At 60.5% G+C, this 18,059-nt stretch overlaps 1 protein-coding gene across 1 annotated transcript in view; it reads left to right on the top strand.

Moving 5' to 3' along the window:
- OGFR (opioid growth factor receptor) overlaps nucleotides 1-18,059 on the top strand; it is a 431,648-nt gene that overhangs the window by 41,051 nt on the left and 372,538 nt on the right. The window lies entirely within an intron of this gene.

The raw sequence follows: 18,059 nt of genomic DNA, 5'->3' as shown, positions 1-18,059 counted from the left end.
CACGGTCAGCCCTGGGTGGTGGTCAGTCAGGGTCAGGGTCAGTCAGGGTCATAGTCAGTCAGGGTCATGGTCAGAGTCATGGTCAGGGTCATGGTCAGGGTCATGGTCAGCTGGCTGTGGTTGAAGCAAGACTTTCAGGTTCTCTCTGGCGATAAGGGTGCTGCAGGCCCCCAGGTGGGTTAGGAAGCCCCACTGTGGCAGAGAGATGTCCCTGGACCCTGGGGTCCAATGTGCTTGCCGTGCAGGTTGAGGAACTGATGGCATAAACTGCTTTCTTCACTTTAACAATATTTCATGGGTGCGTTCTCTCATTTTTGAATTTCATGCTATAATTTTTTTTTTTGAGACGGAGTCTCGCTCTGTCACCCAGGCTGGAGTGCAGTGGCGCGATCTTGGCTCACTGCAAGCTCCGCCTGCCAGGTTCAAGCAATTTCTGCCTCGGCCTCCCGAGTAGCTGGGACTACAGATGCCCGCCACCTCGCCTGGCTACTCTTTTGTATTTTTTAGTAGAGACAGGGTTTCACCGTGTTAGCCAGGATGGTCTCGATCTCCTGACCTCGTGATCCGCCCGTCTTGGCCTCCCAAAGTGCTGGGATTACAGGCGTGAGCCACCGCGCCCGGCTCACGCTATAATTTTTAAAGCTGCATGAAGTCACGTGGGATCCATGAGCTGCTCTGGTTGGGCATTGGGGCTGTTTTCCCTTTTATCTGGGGGTGTCATAAACAACCTGGAATGAGCATCTTTATATGGACATCTCCAGGCGCATCTCATCCGAGCTTATGTCTTGGGAATGGTCCCCAGAAGTTGAACCTGTGGGGGTTACGCCACACTCGTTTCTTTCTTCTTAAATGAGACCTTGACTCCTGGTGATGCTGTGCCCATTTCTAAGGCTCTTTACACACTGACATTTGCCCTGCAGGAGTCCTCCCCTTGGCCCCCGTAGCAGACCTGAGATGATCTATTTCTGCACATTCTCATCAATGCGGGCATCACATCTTTTTCAACTTTGCCAATTGCTGGGTAAAACAGTATCTTATTTTAATCTGGGTTTCTCTCTTTTTTTTTTTGAGACGGAGTTTCACTCTTGTTGCCCAGGCTGGAGTGCAATGGCGCAATCTCTGCTCACCACAACCTCCGCCTCCCGGGTTCAAGCAATTCTCGTGCCTCAGCCTCCTGAGTAGCTGGGATTACAGGCATGCGCCACCACGCCTGGCTAATTTATGTTACTAGTAGAGATGGGATTTCTCCATATTGGTCAGGCTGGTCACAAACTCCTGACCTCAGGTGATCCGCCTGCCTCAGCCTCCCAAAGTGCTGGCATTACAGGTGTGAACCACCACGCCTGGCCCTTAATTTGGGTTTCTTAGATTACTTGTGAAGTTGATCATTTGTCATATTTATCTGTCACTTATATTTCGTTTTTGGTGAACTGCTTTCACATTGCCTGGTGTCTTTTTTCATGATGAGGTTTTCATCTTTTTCTTATTGACGTCTAAAAGCTCTTTACATTTTAAGCCTAATCATACTTTATCATATATGTTGCAAATGTTGTAGCCCATTGATGTTTTCCTTCTCATTTGTTGGTAGTGTTGTGGACAGAAGGGTAAACATGGATGTAGACATGCCTGTCAATCTTCCCTTCCTCTGGGCCTCGTGCCACATGCATCAGGGACAAGTTCCACAGGTGGTGAGGGCAGGGTTGGCGCCCGCAGCCTGCTCTCCAGAGCTGCACAAACCTGGCCAGACAGTTCCTGACTGGGGCCTCCCAGGGCACATCCTCCTGTCCCTCCTTCTCTGTGCTCGCTGCCGACCACCACCCACAGCAGCAGCCCCGGGAGGGACCAGGGCCCCCTCTTATCAGCAGCCTCCCCCAGGCCTGGCCTCAGCGTTCTCCCTTGAAAACCTGAGTCTCCACTCCCTGCTGCTCGCTGCCACCAGGCCCCTTCCTCACCAGGGGCATCAGCAGACGCCTCCCCCTGGCAGCAGACGCTGGCACGACCCTCACCCCGCCTGGGTGGCCAAGCTACTCTGGGGAGCGGGCTGGAAGACTACGTGGAAACCCCAGCCCATCTACCACCGCGTGGCAGTCTGCCCGTGGGCCTGGGGACTCTGATGGAGAAGGCTCAGCGTCTCTGCACGCTGACTCAACCCTTCATCTGTGGGGCTGGAATGACAGCCACAGGGGTCTGGCTGGCCAGGGTTGGGATGGGGAGCAAAGCCCCTGTCCCCATTCCCCGTGGGTTTCATGGAGAAGACGGAGAGTGTGGTGTCCCAGACCCTCCCCTCTCCTCCTCCTGTCCCCTGGGGAGGGCACCAGGGGCAGCGTCCTGCCCCTGCACCCAGCTGTCTTTTCCCACCCACACCTTGGAGCCATGTGCAGCCTCCTGCCCACCCACAAAGATGTAGCCCTGGCCTCAACCCAGCCCGGTCACAGCACATTTGTCCGTGTGGTCATTCATTTGTATAACAAGTACGAATAATCATCCATAGCCTGGCATGCCCTCGCTCGTGGGCGTGGAAATGGGGAATCAGGGTTCCATGGAGCCATCTCCTCTGGCTCAGTGGCCCCGAGTCACACTGGCTCGTCCCTGGTGAGCTGTGGGGTCAGCGCAAAGCTTACATGGACCGTGAAGACCTGGGACAAACGGAAGAACCACTCGTCACGTGTTAGGCTGATAATATGCTGAGCTGATGACATTTCCGATGCGCTGGGTTAGCATATATTGTTAAAATAATCTGTTTCTTTTTCCTTTTCTTAGCACGGCCACTGGTATGTTTGAAGTCACACACTGGGCAGCGCCGGCCTGGACAATGAGACAGACATCTGACAAGCGGGCCAATGATGGTGACATCTTGGATGATAGTCACTGATGCGACGGAAGTCAGTGCCCCGCCTTGCCCAGCCACAGGGTAGACCCTAAGTGGCTCATCCCACCTGGCCCATCCTGCCTGCTCTGTCCCTCCCAACCCTGCAGTGGGCAGATTTCTGGGGGGCAGTCTCTGACCCACTGTGGCCCAGGTACAGAACCCCGCCTTCAAGTCTCTGGGCCTCAGTTTTCTCATCTATGTGATGGGGACAAAGATGCCACCCGGCCATCTCACCAGGCTGCCGAGCATCTCGGAAGAGCCCTGGCTGTGAGGTCAGAGGCCCTTTGTGTGAAAGGTCCAGGGCCCATATGGGTGCATGGGTTGTGGTCTTGGGTGATATTAGCAGAGCTAAGTCCTCTCTCCTGGGCAGATGACACCAGAGGAAGGGTGGAAAGGTGGTGGAGAGGCCGGTGGCCTGGTGTGGGCTGTCATAGCAGAGTGCCGCAGACCGGGTGGCCAAAACAGTGGAAATCCATTGTCTTGCAGTTCCAGAGGCCACAAGTCTGCGTAATCGAGGCATCGGCTGGCCTGGTTCCTTGAGAGGGGGTGAGGGACCTGCTTCCCATTCCCAGTTTCTGGTGCTGTGCCACAGTGGAAATCCATTGTCTTGCAGTTCCAGAGGTCCCAAGTCTGGTAATTGAGGTATTGGCCGGCCTGGTTCCTTGAAAGGGGGTGAGGGACCTGCTTCCCACTCCCGGTTTCTGGTGCTGTGCCGTGGTTTCTGCTGCTCTTCTGCTCGTGGAAGCATCATGGTCTCTGTCTTCAACTCGCACCTGCTCCCTGTGCCTGTCTGTGCCCGATTTCCCCTTTCTCAGGGCCCAGGCATCTTAGATAAGGGTCCACCCCAACCTAGCACGACCTCATCTTAGCCAATTACATTACCAGTGACCCTATTTTCAAATAAGGCCACTTTCTGGGATGCTGGGGAAAGGACTTCAACGTGAATATTTGGGAGACACAGGTGCACACACATCACCTGGGGTATGCGAGAATGAGCAGCTCTGAGCCCTGGACCCTGTCTCCAGGAGCTCCGAGTCCCATGGCACTTGCAGTTGGTTGAATGGGGCTGGGAGCCTCAGGGTCAGGGTGAATTGGTGCTGGGGACACTTGTCTCATCCCTGGTTCCCACAGGCTTTATTACGATGCACAGTTTCCCGAGAAACAGAGTCTGAGATGGAAATTTTTGTGCAAGGGACTCACTGAGAGGTGCTCCCAGAAGAAAGGGGGAGTGGGATGCAGGATTGGGAGAGCTGAGCTGGGAGGGGCTCTCAGCCACAGCCCAGTCACAGCCCCAGAGCCTGAAACGCACCCCAGAGTCGGCCCCCCTCACTCATAAGGGGCGTCCCTGCACCCTCCTCTGGCAGCCATTGGCTGTGGTGGCCTCACAGGTGGGGCCTGGGGGTCTGTGTTCACACTGCCCAGCAGCAGACCAGGCACACGGTGGGCTCCGGACTGTGGACACTTGCTGGCTACACGTGGGGACGGAGTGGGTCCTTCCCTGCACGCTCCATTCATTGATCCATGCAGGGATTCACTCATTTGTCCACTCACTGGCTCCACTCAGCACACCCCATTCGCTCAGCTCAGCATGGGCAGCAGAGGGGTCAGAGGTGGTGAGGGCAAGGCGAGGGCCCACAGCCAGCTGGCTCCTGGGGGGGGCCTCTCTGGGGCTCATCCTCCTGCCCCACCCACCTCCCTCCACCTCTGTGCTTGCTGCTGACCGTCACCCAAAGAAGCAGGCATTTCTGGGTGAGGTGGGTCCTGGCCCCCTCTGGCCGAAGGTGTTCCCCGGGAACGGACAGCTGTGAGCAGGTGGAGGCACACACAGAGCCCCTGGGCTGTGCAGGTGAAGAAGCCGCGTGGAGCCACACAGGAGGCAGAACACTTAGGACCTCTTCCTGTGGGCAGAGACCCAGTGCCCGGGGAGGCCTGGCTGGGTCGTACCCCCAGGCTCACCCTGGCTCAGGATGCCGGCACCCAGAATCCTTGGGCCACTCCAAGCCCAGAGACACCCAGGCCCTTCTTGAGCTACACGCAGCTTTCAAACGCCCATGTCCTTTGACCTCCTCCCACCCAGGGGGTTTCTCTGCTCTCTCCCGTTGAATCTGGCAGCCTCCACCCCGCCCCAACCCTGCACAATGAGTGAGCGTCCCCAGCCTTCTCAGCCCTGAGCACCATCGCATACGGCACTGCGGGCGTATGCCATCTGTGTCAGCCCCGGACAGACGGTCCCAGTGGGACTGTGTCCCTTTTACCTGCACATCCCCATCCCCTGAGCGGGCCCAGCCGACTCAGCGCCATGCGTACGATGGGTGAAGGATGAATTTGTGAAACATTTCAGATACGTCACACTTCACGCCGTGTTAGCTCCATTTCACCTTTTTCAGTTCTTGATATTCCAGAAGCCCCAGGAAGATGGAAAAGGCTTGGGCCCCGGGTCTGGGGAGGCACCCAGAGACCTTCACGGTTTCTTATCTGTTCTCAGAGAGGCGCTGAGCTCTGGGGCATATCCGGCTCCCAGTGAATCCCGGCGGCCACTCAGGAAGCTTCTGCTGAGAGAATGAGGGAAAGGACCCCCCGGAGGGTCTTTGCTGAGCAGAGGGCCCGCGTCCCCACCTGCTGCCCATCCATCCCGGCCAGCGGCTCCCATATGCACTCCTGCCGCTGGGGGCCGACTGCGGCCCCAACCCTTTTTTCCATGAAAACTGCCCTTTGGTTTATGGCTGTTTCTTGTTTCTGGAACCTTTGTACCAGGATCCCTGCCCCTGTGTGTGGCAGACGTCTCCGAGGTCATTCACCCCTGCCATGCTGCCTGGGGCTCCGGGACCGGCCACTCCTCCTGACCACATAGCTGCTCTTCACCATCCTGCCCGGAGGCTTGTCCTGCCAGGGCTAGCAGGGTCTTCAGGATAAGGCTATGGCCCCCTGGGGTAGTTCCTCAGGCCATGGGGAGGATGCTCAGTGGGTGAGAGCTGTGAGCTGGATGGTGTGGACCTGACTGTGAGCAGCCACTGTCTGGGCGGGCAGATACTCCAGGGCGCTGGGCTGTAGCTTCTCCCTCACCACTAGCGGAGGGCGGCCTGTGCTGGACGGTCCGGCCTGTGTGGTCTGGGCCCTGCAGTCCCCATGGCTTCCCAGGCAGCCCCCTAACCTCACTCTGGGTGGGACAGTGGGGATTATGCCCAGGGGCAGGCGGCCTCTAAGTGCACAAGGCGATATGCCCCTCTGACTTCCAATGTCCCCGGAGGGCGGACTGTGCCTAACTTGTGCTGGTCATCAGTGTGCAAGGGTGGCCGTGCAAGACCAGGCAGGCACCAGGTGGACAGTCCTGAAACAGGAACAGGACGCCCCTGCCCGTGAGCATGCACTCCCTCCTTGTGCCAGGACCCCCCTCCATCCTCCTCCCAGGAGCCCCTCTATTGCCCTTCCAGGTTCCCCCACCCCTCCCCGAACCCCCTCCCTTCCCCTCCCAGGATACCCTCACCCCTCCCAGGCCCTCCTCCCTCCTCCCCCAGGTCCCCTCCCAGGACCCCTTCCCTCCCCACCAGGCCTCCCTCCCTCTACCTCCTAGCACACCTTCCCTCCCCTCCTCTCCCCCTCCATCAGACCATTGTCCTAGAGACAGGAATAGCCACCATCCCCTGACCCTGAGGAGATGGCTCTCTGTGACCATTGTGGTGGGGGGTCAAGGGGACAGAATGCCTTGGCAAGGACCTGGAGACAGAGCAGCCACCAAGGGAGCTAAAGCCAACGCCTTCCCCCAGGTCAACGCCTTCCCCCAGGTCAGGCTCTCCGAGCCTCAGCTGTGGCTCTTCAGCACCCCAGGCCCACCCGCTCCCCACTCCAGCCCTTCCTCCACCTGGGGGGGCCTGGTGGGGCCCAGGCCTGTGGGGTCCTATTTGACTAGTGCCATCTTGGCATCATCCCTCAACACATGGTGGAATCAGGGGTCTCACCTGGGCCATGGAGGCAGGTGAGGTGGGCGGGTGGAGGGAGTGCAGGCCGTCCCAGGCCCCCGACCTGGCCCGCCCCAGGCCTCACAGACTCTTGAAGGATGAGGGATGAGCGCATGCATTTGGGGAGGGCGGGCCTTTGTGACGGCAGAGAGAGGAGACAGAAGAGAGAGAAGGAGAGATGGAGAGAGAGGGAGAGACAGGGAGAGAGAGGGAGAGAGAGGGAGAGAGGGAGGGAAAGAGAGAGGGAGAGAAAGGGAGGGGAGAGAGATGCAGGGGGGGAGAGAGGGAGGGAGGACGAGAGGAAGGGAGAGAAGGAGAAGGAGAGGGAAAGAGAGAGGGAGGGGGGAGGGAGAGGGAAAGTGGGGAGGGAGAGAGAGGGAGAGAGGGAGAGAGGGAGAGGAAGAGAGTGGGGAGAGGTGGGAGAGAGAGAGGGAGGGGGGAGGGAGAGAGAGGGATGGAGAAGAGAGAGAGAGGGAGAGGTAGAGGGAGAGAGAGGGAGGGAAAGGGGGAGGGAGAAAGAAAGAGAAAGAGGGAGAGGAGCGGGAAGGAGAGGGAGAGGGGGAGAGAGAGGGACAGAGATGGGGGAGGGAGAGAGTGGGGAGAGGGAGGGAGAGAAGGAAGAAGAGAGGGAAGAAGACAGGGAGGGAGAGGGAAGGAGAGGGAGAGAGAAAGATGGGGCGTGCGAGAGAGATACACGGAGAGCAGAGGAGGGCAAAGCAGAGGCCTGCCTACCCTGAGGAGGGCAGAGGGTGGAGACAAATTTGCACCTAGTCGTGCCCTCGGGCGGTCCCTGTGAGAATGCCAGGACGGTCCTAGCACCCAGCACCCCAGTACGGCAGGCCCAGGTGTCTCTTGGGCTCAGGTTCGCCTCAGGGCCCTCTGGCTCTTGGAAGCCCCCAGCCCTCCTCAGTCCTTCTCCTCAGCCCTCGCTGTGCCCAGGCTGTGTGAGTGGGAGGTGGGTGTCCGTGTTATTCTAAGGGTGCTGCTGTCCTTTGGGGGTGACTTCTTACTGCCCCCGCTTTTCAAAGTAGGAAACTGAGGTTCAGAGAGGTTCAGGACCTGCCTGAGGCCACACAGCAATTACCAGCAGACCGGTGCGCTCTGGAGCCTCTTCAGGGTCTCCACCCAGATTGCCCTCCAGGGCCTCAGGCTCCTCCGCAGGCTCCTGTGATGCAAAACCCTGGGGAGGAAACAGGACCATTTTCCAGGCAGCGGTCAGGGTTCCGGGGAGGCAGGCTGGGCGGGATGTGCTGGGAGGTGGGAAGGCCCCGGGTCGGGTCGGGTCAGAGTCAGGGCAGATCTGGGTGTGGCTGGGGCTGTGGAGGAAGTCTAAGGGGGCAGGGAGCCCTTTACTGCACTGCCTCGATGACATTTCACCTGCTCTGTGATAAGTGGGGATAACTGGTCACCTGCCCAGCTGTGCTCACACCCTCAGGCCAACCCACTGCAGCTCCATGTGGTCCTTGGCACACGGATTGGCTGCCCTTCACTGGGGCTTGGCCACTGAGGCCCTTGCAGCAGCCCTCGAAGGGGACCCCGGTGGGTACTGCGTGGTCCCAACTTCCCGACGGAGCTCTATTGAGCACCTGCTGTATGCCAGGCCCTGTACAGGCCCCTTTGTACGGTAACAAACGTGGTCCACACGGGACCTATCCTTCTGGGGCTGGGATTCAGTGAGAACTGCAAACTGCCAGTGACACCAATAACTAAGGAGTTGTGAGGGTGGCTGAGCTCCGGGAGGGGCGCTGAGGGCCACACAGACCCACGTTGGCCTGGAAGGATGATGGGACCCACGGGGTGGGGGACACAGCCAGGCAGAGGGCGCCCAGGTGGGAGAGGCGTGGAGCCCTGGCCTGGGCATGTGAGGATGGGGAGGTGGGGGGTGAGCTCAGGGGGTCTGCGTGGAGCAGGTGGGCAGAGCCTCAAGGGCCACTGAAGTGGGAGTCTGGGGGCCCTGAGGAGCCATGGGGCCCTCGTGGGAAGGGAGTGGGTAGATGGCAGCGTGGACTTGGTGGGGAGAGAAGGACACCACCAAGGTCACCCAGATGGGTTTGCAGACCCCAGGGCGGAGGGGTGGGGTCAAGTGAAGGAACTGTCACCCTCTCTGGAGGCAGGTGCGGCTGACATTGGCTGCCTGGGGACACCAAGGACGGCCCCAAGGTCCTCTGGGGTCACATAGAGGTCCTGCTGCCTGAGTGGGGAGCGGGGTGGGGGCTGAGGGCAGGGGCCTCCCATGGGCCTGGGGGCCAGGACAGAGGCGGCCCTGGCATGACCCCTGACCTTCCCTGAGCACCAGCTCTCAGTGGCTCTGGGGGAGACCCTGCTTTTTTAAAATTTTTCCTTTTTTTTGGTCTGTAGCTGGATTTAACTGTAAAGAGCAATAAATTACAAATCTGGAAAAACATCCCTTGTCCCCGCAAAGGACACGGCTGTCCCCAGACGACAAATGAATTAACATTATTGAGTATTTATAACTTCCGCCGGACAGAACTTACAGATGTTACTGGCAAATCCTGCCTGCCTTTGGGGTATTTTTAGAGCCTATTGTCCATCCCTACGAGGTTCCTCTAACCTCGTCTCTACCAAGGAGGCAGCGTACACTGTCTGGGCCCAGAGGATGGGCCCGGGGTGCCCCAGCTCCTCTGCAGAGCTGGAGCGGCCCTGGCACTTGTGGGCACATTCATCCATCTGCAAGGGGACAGAGTGCGGGGAGAGGGCAGGAGACCCCGTCTTGCTCTGCGGGCAGGCTGAAGAAGGTCCGAGCAGAGCTGAGGCCAAGTGGCAGCCCCACCCGTGAAAGGGGATTCAGGAGTAAAGGCAGCAAGGATGTCTCAGGGACCAGCTGAGTGGCCAACACTGACCATCAGGCGGGCACATGGCTGGGAATCTTCGTTGGCTCTGTAGACAGGGAGGCCGAGCCACAGAGAGCTTACCCTGGGCCCTCCACATTCAGTGGCAGCTGGGACTTGAACCCTGGCCTGAGCCATTTCCCAGCCGACTGCACTCTGCTGGACATCTGCCTGCCAGCAGACCTCCAGACGCTGTCCTGGACCTGGACTCAAGGGCCTCCGACCTGGTGCTGAGTTTTGGGCTTGGGGGCAAGGCCTGTGCTGTGCCCAAACCTCCCTCGCGGCCGCCCCTGGGGCTGTGCTGGGAATTCCCTTGGCCCCCACAAGAGCTGGGGGGTCTAAGTGTCTCTTGGGCTTCCAGTGCGTGGATGTACAACTTTATTTGAGTATTTAATTTCCCCTCTCATTCATAAAATAAACAAAGGAGATTTATCTGAAAGTGACTGTGAACTCTTCCAGGCTGTCTGCGGAGTCTGGGCCCACAGCGCTGTGCGCTGCCCACAACTCAACCCAAGTGTCTGCTTGCAAGGGAGGCGCGGGCAGGAAGCGGACGGACCCAGTGTTTTCGTTAGGGAGGTTAACGGGCTGGGATGGAGGGCCTTAAATCTTTCACTAGAAAATCCCGGTGAAGCTTCAGAGGAGGCCTGGGGGAGAGCCGGGCCGCAGAGCAGCCATCCGTCAGCAGAGGCACCCGCTCGAAAGCGCTGTTGATTTAAGGAGGCCAAGGTATTGAGGGTTTTCTGTGTTTATTTTAAAATCTGCAGAAAAACTCATTAGCACTCTCCCTAACTGTTTCTGGAAGCGGCGATCTCGGCTCGGGCTGAGGGCTCAGAAAAGGCCGTTGGACGTGGAGGCTCACGGAGGGACCAGCCGTTTCCCCAGATCCTTCTGGAGCCCGGGCCAGGGTCACCGAGGGGACGGTCCCTCAGCGCCGTTCATCTCGGCTGATCTTATTTCAGCTGAGGCTGGGATGGGCTGTCCTGGCCCAGCCAAGGAAGTGACACCCTGTGTGACTGAGGACGAATTCCTGAAGCCGTCCTGCCTCCCAGGCCCCTTCTCTGCAACCCCTCAGCTCTCCCTGAGGCAGGGAGATGGGCCAGGGGGCACCGCATTGAGGCTGATGACCGTCACCCATCCTCTGAGGGGATGCCACCCCCAAATCATCTGAGCTCAGGGCCCCAAAGTCTCTCAGCTAATTCACGCTGGTGTCCCATCTCAGGCTGGCAGGACCATTGTCCTGGCCTCGTGCTGGCCAGTGCCTTCAGCTGACCTCTGAGCTTTGCTTGGGGGAGAGTGCCCAGTGGGAGGTGGGGAGGCACCTGGTGGCGGCCCCCAGCCCCTGTGGGGGGCTCCTCCCCAGACTCCATCTGCCCCCAGCACCTCCCTTTGGAAAGGTTGTTAGGAGACACCGGTGTGAGGAATCTGACGGGATCCGGGCCTGGGGCTGGGGGTCCTGACCGTGCTGCTGGGAAGGGCTTTCTGTGTTTCTTTCAAAGCCCCCAGAAAAGCTGCTCTGCTGCCTTCCACACCCCTGGCTGCCTTCCACACCCTTCCACACCCCTGGGGTTGTCGCTGGAGACCTGGCCGGGCAGCCTCTGTGGGGCGGCTCTGGCTGAGCAGCTGCCCAGCCTGGCCTGGGTCCTCCTCACCCCTCCCTGACCCTCCAGGGCCGACAGGGACAGGCTTATCGATGTGCTCCCTGGGGCCTGCATGGGCTTTGTGCAGCAGGAGGCTGGTGGGGGGCGGAATGCAGTCCCCAGGAGGTCATGGTTATCAGACCGGGGTCGGTGGGCCTGGTTCACTCGTCTCTCTCCCTTTCTATCTCTCCGTCTCTTTCCCTGTCTCCATGTCTCTGCCTCATGAGTCCCCGCCCTGGCCCCATTCCTTGCTCCCCGCAGAGGGGCAGCCTTGGCCTCCCTCCCGTGCACACGGCTTGACTGGACCTGTCCCCATTCCTGTCACCAGAGCCTCTTGGAGGTCAAGATCAAGGGCCCTGCATGTCCTGGGGTCCTGCAGACGACTAAATGAAGGGGTGCAGAACGAGGCCTCAAAATGGCGGACCCTTGACAGTGTTGGGGGCGGCAAATTATTTGGCACGTTTTACACACAAGCATTACAATTTAGAAATGATGAGTTCCGAGGTCAAAGGGGAAGCCCTCAAAGTAAGTAAAGGGCTGGGTCATTGAGGCCTCCTCCCCACAGCCTCACATCATTTCCACATTTCTGGGACCCAGAATCCAGCAGACTGGGCCCAGCCGGCGTCCACAGGCTTCTCAGAAGGGTGTGCGGCCTGTGCGGCGGCTCCCGCCTGGGCTGGGGCCAGGGCTGCTGTTCCCCTGGACGGACTGCTGGGAGCAGCCTCAGAGTGGCCGCCTGGGAAGGGCCTCTCCAGAGACCTTTCCTGGCTGGGCTTCCCTGGGCTCCTGGCAGCGTGGCAGGCCCCTTGCTCTCGAGCTCCGGCACAGTTCTGGGAGAGTCCGGTGACTGGCAAGGATGGGTCCAGCCGAGCCTCCCCCGGCCCGGGAGAGGCTGAGTGGGCTCAGCACCTGCACCTCCTGCTGCACCTTGACGGCAGCCGTGGGGAGCGAGGATCGGGCCTCCCACAGGAGCAGGGCAGTCTGGAGAGGACGGAGACCACCGCCTGGCACATTCTCTTCCTGGCTGCCTCCCACCTGGAGCAGTGCCCACCTTGAGGGGGCAGACAGCCTGGGACTGGCAGAGGACTCCCCACAGGTCCTGCAGCCCCTCCACAGTGTACTCAGGAGCGCAGAGCGGTGGGCGCGAAGCGGCCTCCCCACCACCTGTGGCAGGACAGCACCAGCCGGTGCTTCTGGGATCCCTGCGGGCCAGGCAGGTGCTGGAAACATCACCCGGATGGAGCTCACGCTGCGGCCTCCACACACCCACCCAATCAGTAACAACCCTCCTCTCAGAACCTGCTTCCGGGGACCCTCGTCACACACAGGCCCCGGGGACCCTCTTCACACAGGCCCCGGGGACCCTCCCCACACACAGGCCCCGGGGACCCTCTTCACACACAGGCCCCGGGGACCCTCCCCACACACAGGCCCCGGGGACCCTCTTCACACAGGTCCCGGAGACCCTCCACACATAGGCCCCGGGGACCCTTCCCACACACAGGCCCCGGGGACCCTCTTCACACAGGCCCCGGAGACCCTCCCCACACAGGCCCCAGGGACCCTCCCCACACAGGCCCCGGGGACCCTCCCCACACACAGGCCCCGGGGACCCTCTTCACACACAGGCCCCGGGGACCCTCCCCACACACAGGCCCCGGGGACCCTCCCCACACACAGGCCCCGGGGACCCTCTTCACACAGGCCCCGGAGACCCTCCCCACACAGGCCCCAGGGACCCTCCCCACACAGGCCCCGGGGACCCTCCCCACACAGGCCCCGGGGACCCTCCCCACACACAGGCCCCGGGGACCCTCTTCACACAGGCCCCGGGGACCCTCCCCACACAGGCCCCGGAGACCCTCCCCACACAGGCCCCGGGGACCCTCCCCACACACAGGCCCCGGAGACCCTCCCCACACACAGGCCTGCGGACCCTCCCCACACAGGCCCCAGGGACCCTCTTCACACAGGCCTGAGGACCTTCCTCACCTGCCTCCTTCAGCCTCCCTGCTGTCCTCCTTGGGGTGTGTCCCAGGTGAGGGGACATGGCACGGCTACAGGGCTGGCCTGGGAGCCTATGAAGGCCGCCTTCATCATTTCCCTCCTGGTTATCAATGCTGATTCACTGGAGAAGATTTAGGAAAAAGAACTTAGAATAAGCTTTAATTGTCGAGAGATAACTATGGTTATCACCCCCTCCCCTCCAGATCAAACATCATTGCACACTGTTTGTCCACACAGGGGATGGATGAGACCCCGTACATGGCTTGAGACCCCGCATTTCCGTGGTGTGTCTGCGTTCTTACATCCTCCCAGGGCACCGATGGGTGAGGGCTCCTTGACACATGTGCCTTCGAGCCACCTGGGCAACCCCTCTTGTTTGGAATTGCACCATTCCTGTTGTCCCAGGGCAGCCCAGGGGCCGGCGATGACTCCGTCTGTTAGAGACCGGGCAGCGGCCGGCCTGGGGCGGGGGATGGCCCCTGGGGCGGCACTGAAAGGAGGGCCCGATGCCTCTCATCGCAATGTCCCTACACCAGGTGTACACACACATTCGGCTCCCAGGTGCACACACTGTCACACAGGTTGTCCACACAGCCAGGGACCTCCTGGGAGGCCTGGGCTCCTGACCTCCAGGCAGGAGGGCTCTGGGCACCGGGATCCCTCTTGCTGCTATGGAGGAGGCATCGGAGGGCCTCGACCCCTGAGCACCATGTCCCGGGCTGGACACAGAGGGAGGGCCATCGATCTGAGGAAACAGCACGGGTGGAGACTCTGACATGTGATGGGTCTGGTCCCTGCACCTGAGAGTGGACGCAGGTGTCAGGACCCGGGGGCCTGAGGCCACGGGGCAGCCAGGGCCGGGCCAGCTGTGTGGAGTTGCTGCAGCAGAGCCTGGGCTGCGAGGGAGCGAGGGTTTGGATGCAAAGAAGAAACAGAACCAGATTCGCATCATGGAAATCCAAGCTGGGGCCAAGTGCAGAGGCGTGGGGGATGGGCTGCGGCTGGAGCTGGATGAGGGGTGCGCTGAGAGGAGGGACCCAACTGGGGTTTTACCGGGACCAGGGAGGGCAGGTCTCGGGGGCCTCCCCACGCAGGGAGACCCCAGGCGGCTCATTCTAGGCCCACCAGCTTGCTGGGCTGTGGAGAAGGAAGACCTGCATGGAGGAGGAGGTGTGGGGATCCCTCAGTGCACCCGGCCCAGAGTGCAGTGTGCAGGCCCTGCTGGCTGACGTGTGGCCACGGCTGGGCTCCTGGCTCCCCCACCCCGCCTTCCTCCTCCCCCAGGCCTGTGGCCCCAGTGCGGCCCGACGCCGTCCAGCAGTGGGGCCAAGAGCGCGTTATCAGATAATAAATAAGGCGGCTGGAGCCGTCCGTGTCAACATCTTGGCGGCCGCACAGGGCACTGTGCGGGAGGGGGCTGCCCACCAGGGACACCCCCACCTGGTGGGAGGCTGTGGGCTTAGGCAGCCTCTACTGCTGAGGCGCCTGTCGGGGGGGTGGACGTGGGCACCCTGGGGTCTATCCCCAGCCACAGCCTCACAGCCTCGGGGGTGCCGGGTCCCTCAAGCGTCACTTCTTCATCTGTGGGATGGGGGTCCTCGTGTGGAGGCCCAGACACGGCCCAGAGGCAGACGTGGAGGGCTTGGGCCTGGGTGCTCGTTCCCCGGGCCTCACCTTCCACCTGGTGGCTTAGCACCTGGGGGCCGTGTGGAGATGGCCCAGCCTGCACAGGTGGGTTTGCTGCTGAGCGCATGCTGCAGCTGGTGGTGCCGGGCTGGGGGCCCTGGTGTGTCAAGAGCCCCACTCAGCCTCCCTCAGGGACCCCACCATGCACACACCAGGCCCTTCCCCACCGTGGGCCCTCCGAGGAGGAGGCTGGGCCCCAGGGTGCCCGAGGGTCACAGTGCCAGCTGCTCCTGCCACGGGGAGCCTGGGTTGGGACACCAGGTACTGGCCAGCTTCTGAAGGCAAGTCTGATGTCCCCAGAAACACGGCCCCTGAGGCTGTGGATCCGGCCTCGCTCTCAGGTGAGAGCCTGGACTTGAAGGCCGTCCTGCCTCCCTCCTGCCTGGGCCGCTCTCCACCTTCTCTCCTCTCTGCTCACTCAGCCACCCTGCCTTCCCCACCTTCTCTTCTCTGCTCACTCAGCCACCCTGCCTTCCCCACTGTCTCTTGTCTCTGCTCACTCAGCTGCCCTGCCCTCCCCACCACACACCAGGCCCTGACTCAGCCCACGTCTGACTGGCTGTCCCCGAAGGTTGTCCATACACCCTGGAGGAGGCAGCCCCCCGAGCCCACAAACTGCCTGTGAGACTGTGAGCATAGCTGGGTAAAGATGTCCCCTTCCAGACATGACACCGGTGTTCCTGATGGCAGAGTAACCTGTTTGACGATGGTGACAACAGGAACTGTTTTTTTCCGAGGGACGTCCCTGTTTGGGGTACAAATAAGGAGGTACTTTTTGTTAACAATGTTCCTTTTCTTTCTTTCTCTTTTTAGACAGAGTCTTGCTCTATCACCCAGGCTAGAGTGCAGTGGTGCAGTCAGCCCTCACTGCAGCCTTGAACTCTTAGACTCAAGCGATCCTCCCACCTCAGACTCCGGAGCAGCTGGGACTACAGGCGGACGCCACCACACCTGGATTATTTATTTATTATTTTTGGTAGAGATGGGCTCTCATTATGCTGCCCGGGCTGGTCTCGAACTCCTGGGCTCGAGTGATTCTCCCACTTCAGCCTCCCACGTTCCCTCCTTAATGAGCACGTTGCATGTTTCAGACAAGCCTTAGGAGCTTCATGTCCACTTAGCCATGAGCTGTCTTTTGCAACATCAAAGGAGAGACTGACCCTCTCCCTGAGCCCACCCCTGGAAGCTGTGGGCCCAGCACAGTGGAGATATGATGGGTCCCCAGGTCTCAGCCGCCCAGTCGGGTTTAAGCCGTACAGAGCGGCTCTCGGGATCCGGTGTCCATGTTTGGCCAAGACACACCTACGGGGGTCAAGGAGCACCATGTTGGTTGGTCGCAGCGAGGTCCAGGAATGGTGGGAGAGTGAGGACGTGCCAGCCTCTGGGCCTGCTTTGAGGGTGAGGGCTGCAGCCTCAGGGCCTGGATGCTTTCAGGCTTGCTGCTCTGCTCTGAATGAAGTAATAAATCAAGGACTTGAAGTGGGAGGGCTCTATAAATGGTTCTGGGTCAAGAAGCCCCAGCTGACGGGGCTCTGCGTCTCTCTTCTTTTTCTATGCCGCCCACGCTCAGTTTTGGGGCTTCACCAGGGCCTTCTCGCTCCCCCAGGGTGCCCAGGATGGAGCACTGTGGGGCTTGATGGACACTTTCTGCAGGCTGGAGGGGCCACTGCAAGGTCCTTGGGGATTTTCCGGTGCGGCACCCTCCTCCTCCAGGCTGCCTGGGCATCTGTTTTAGTTCAAAAGGTGATGGGAAGTCAGTGTGCCCAGGTCCAGACAGTGCAGGTAAAGTGACCTTCCTTTTAGTCCTGTCACTCTGATAAGGGGCTGGGCCACTTTGCCCGCCAGCCTCCAGCTCGTCTGGTTGTTTATGGTGGGCTGGGCAGAGTGCAGGGTAGGCTGGCGGGAGGGAGAGCGCACGGCGGGAGGGAGAGCGCACGGCGGGAGGGAGAGCGCATGGCGCCTGGCAGCTATATTAAGGCTCTGGTCCTCATGGCTTCCGCCCTAAGAGGAGAAAGGCTTAAATTTAGCAGCAGTGACCATGCCCAGCGGTGGAACTGTCAGCCGCCGTCATCCCGGACACATCCCTAAAAATGGAATAAAAACAGGGAAACGGTTGCTTCCCTTTGCTCGTGGGCAAATCCTCCTGTTCCCTTTGGGGACCTCCCTTCATGGGTGGGGTGCATCCAGGGTCAAAGTCCCCCAGTCCGGTCAGCACCTGGACTCCTTCCTCTCTACCTGTGGGGACCCTGCCTGTCCTGCACGTCACCCACAAACACCTCCAGGAAGCCTCTCCAGGTAGGGATTGGTGCCTGGTGCCGCCTCCCTACACTGGGGCCTCCCAGGGACCCGCCTTCTACACAAGTGCATGGATTACAGATATGGCCACGGATATGTGGCACCCCCTCCCCAGCAGAGGTGGGGAAACCGAGGCTGGAACGGAAGCAACGTGGCCAGCTCCACTGCACCCAGCATTGTGGTCTGGGGACGCCGTGCTGTACCCTCTGACTCTGGCACCTTGAGTCACCTCTCTGAGCCATGGTTTTTCTCATCGGGGAAGAGGAAACCAGCGCCTGCTTCCTGGGAGCGGCGAGTGCGAGGATGAGGCGCGCAGTGCCCACCCAGCAGCGGACATGGGGAGGCGCTGGTGTGAAAACCACGACACAGAGTCGCCGGCTGCCTCCTGCTCCAGGTCCTTGGCCCAGGCAGCTCTGCGTCTTCCCCCGGATCCCCCGGGACGTCCTCAGGCCTCCTTCTCTCTGGGTCTGTGGCCCCCTCACCCCCTCACTCAGGGTCTGGGGTGCTGAGAACAGGCTGGACTTACCTTCCATAGAGAGGTGGATTCCCAAGGTCAGCCCTGCAGGTGGTAGAGGCAGCGACCGTCCCACCTGCGAGGCGACAGACTGTCCTTCCCCAGCCGTGGCCTGGGCTGGAGAGGCCTGGGAGGTCACTGCCACCCGTGTTCCCATTCAGGGACCCAACGCCCAGCACGAGCCCTGAGGCAGATGTGCAGGAACCAGTATGAGGGGGCGACCCTCAATCCCCCGTGCCTCAGTTT

The sequence above is a fragment of the Macaca thibetana genome, chromosome 10, assembly GCF_024542745.1.
Source record: "Macaca thibetana thibetana isolate TM-01 chromosome 10, ASM2454274v1, whole genome shotgun sequence".
Classification (NCBI taxonomy): domain Eukaryota; kingdom Metazoa; phylum Chordata; class Mammalia; order Primates; family Cercopithecidae; genus Macaca; species Macaca thibetana.
The sequence above is the reverse complement of the archived record's forward strand: the minus strand, read 5'-3'. Positions and strand labels throughout refer to the sequence as shown.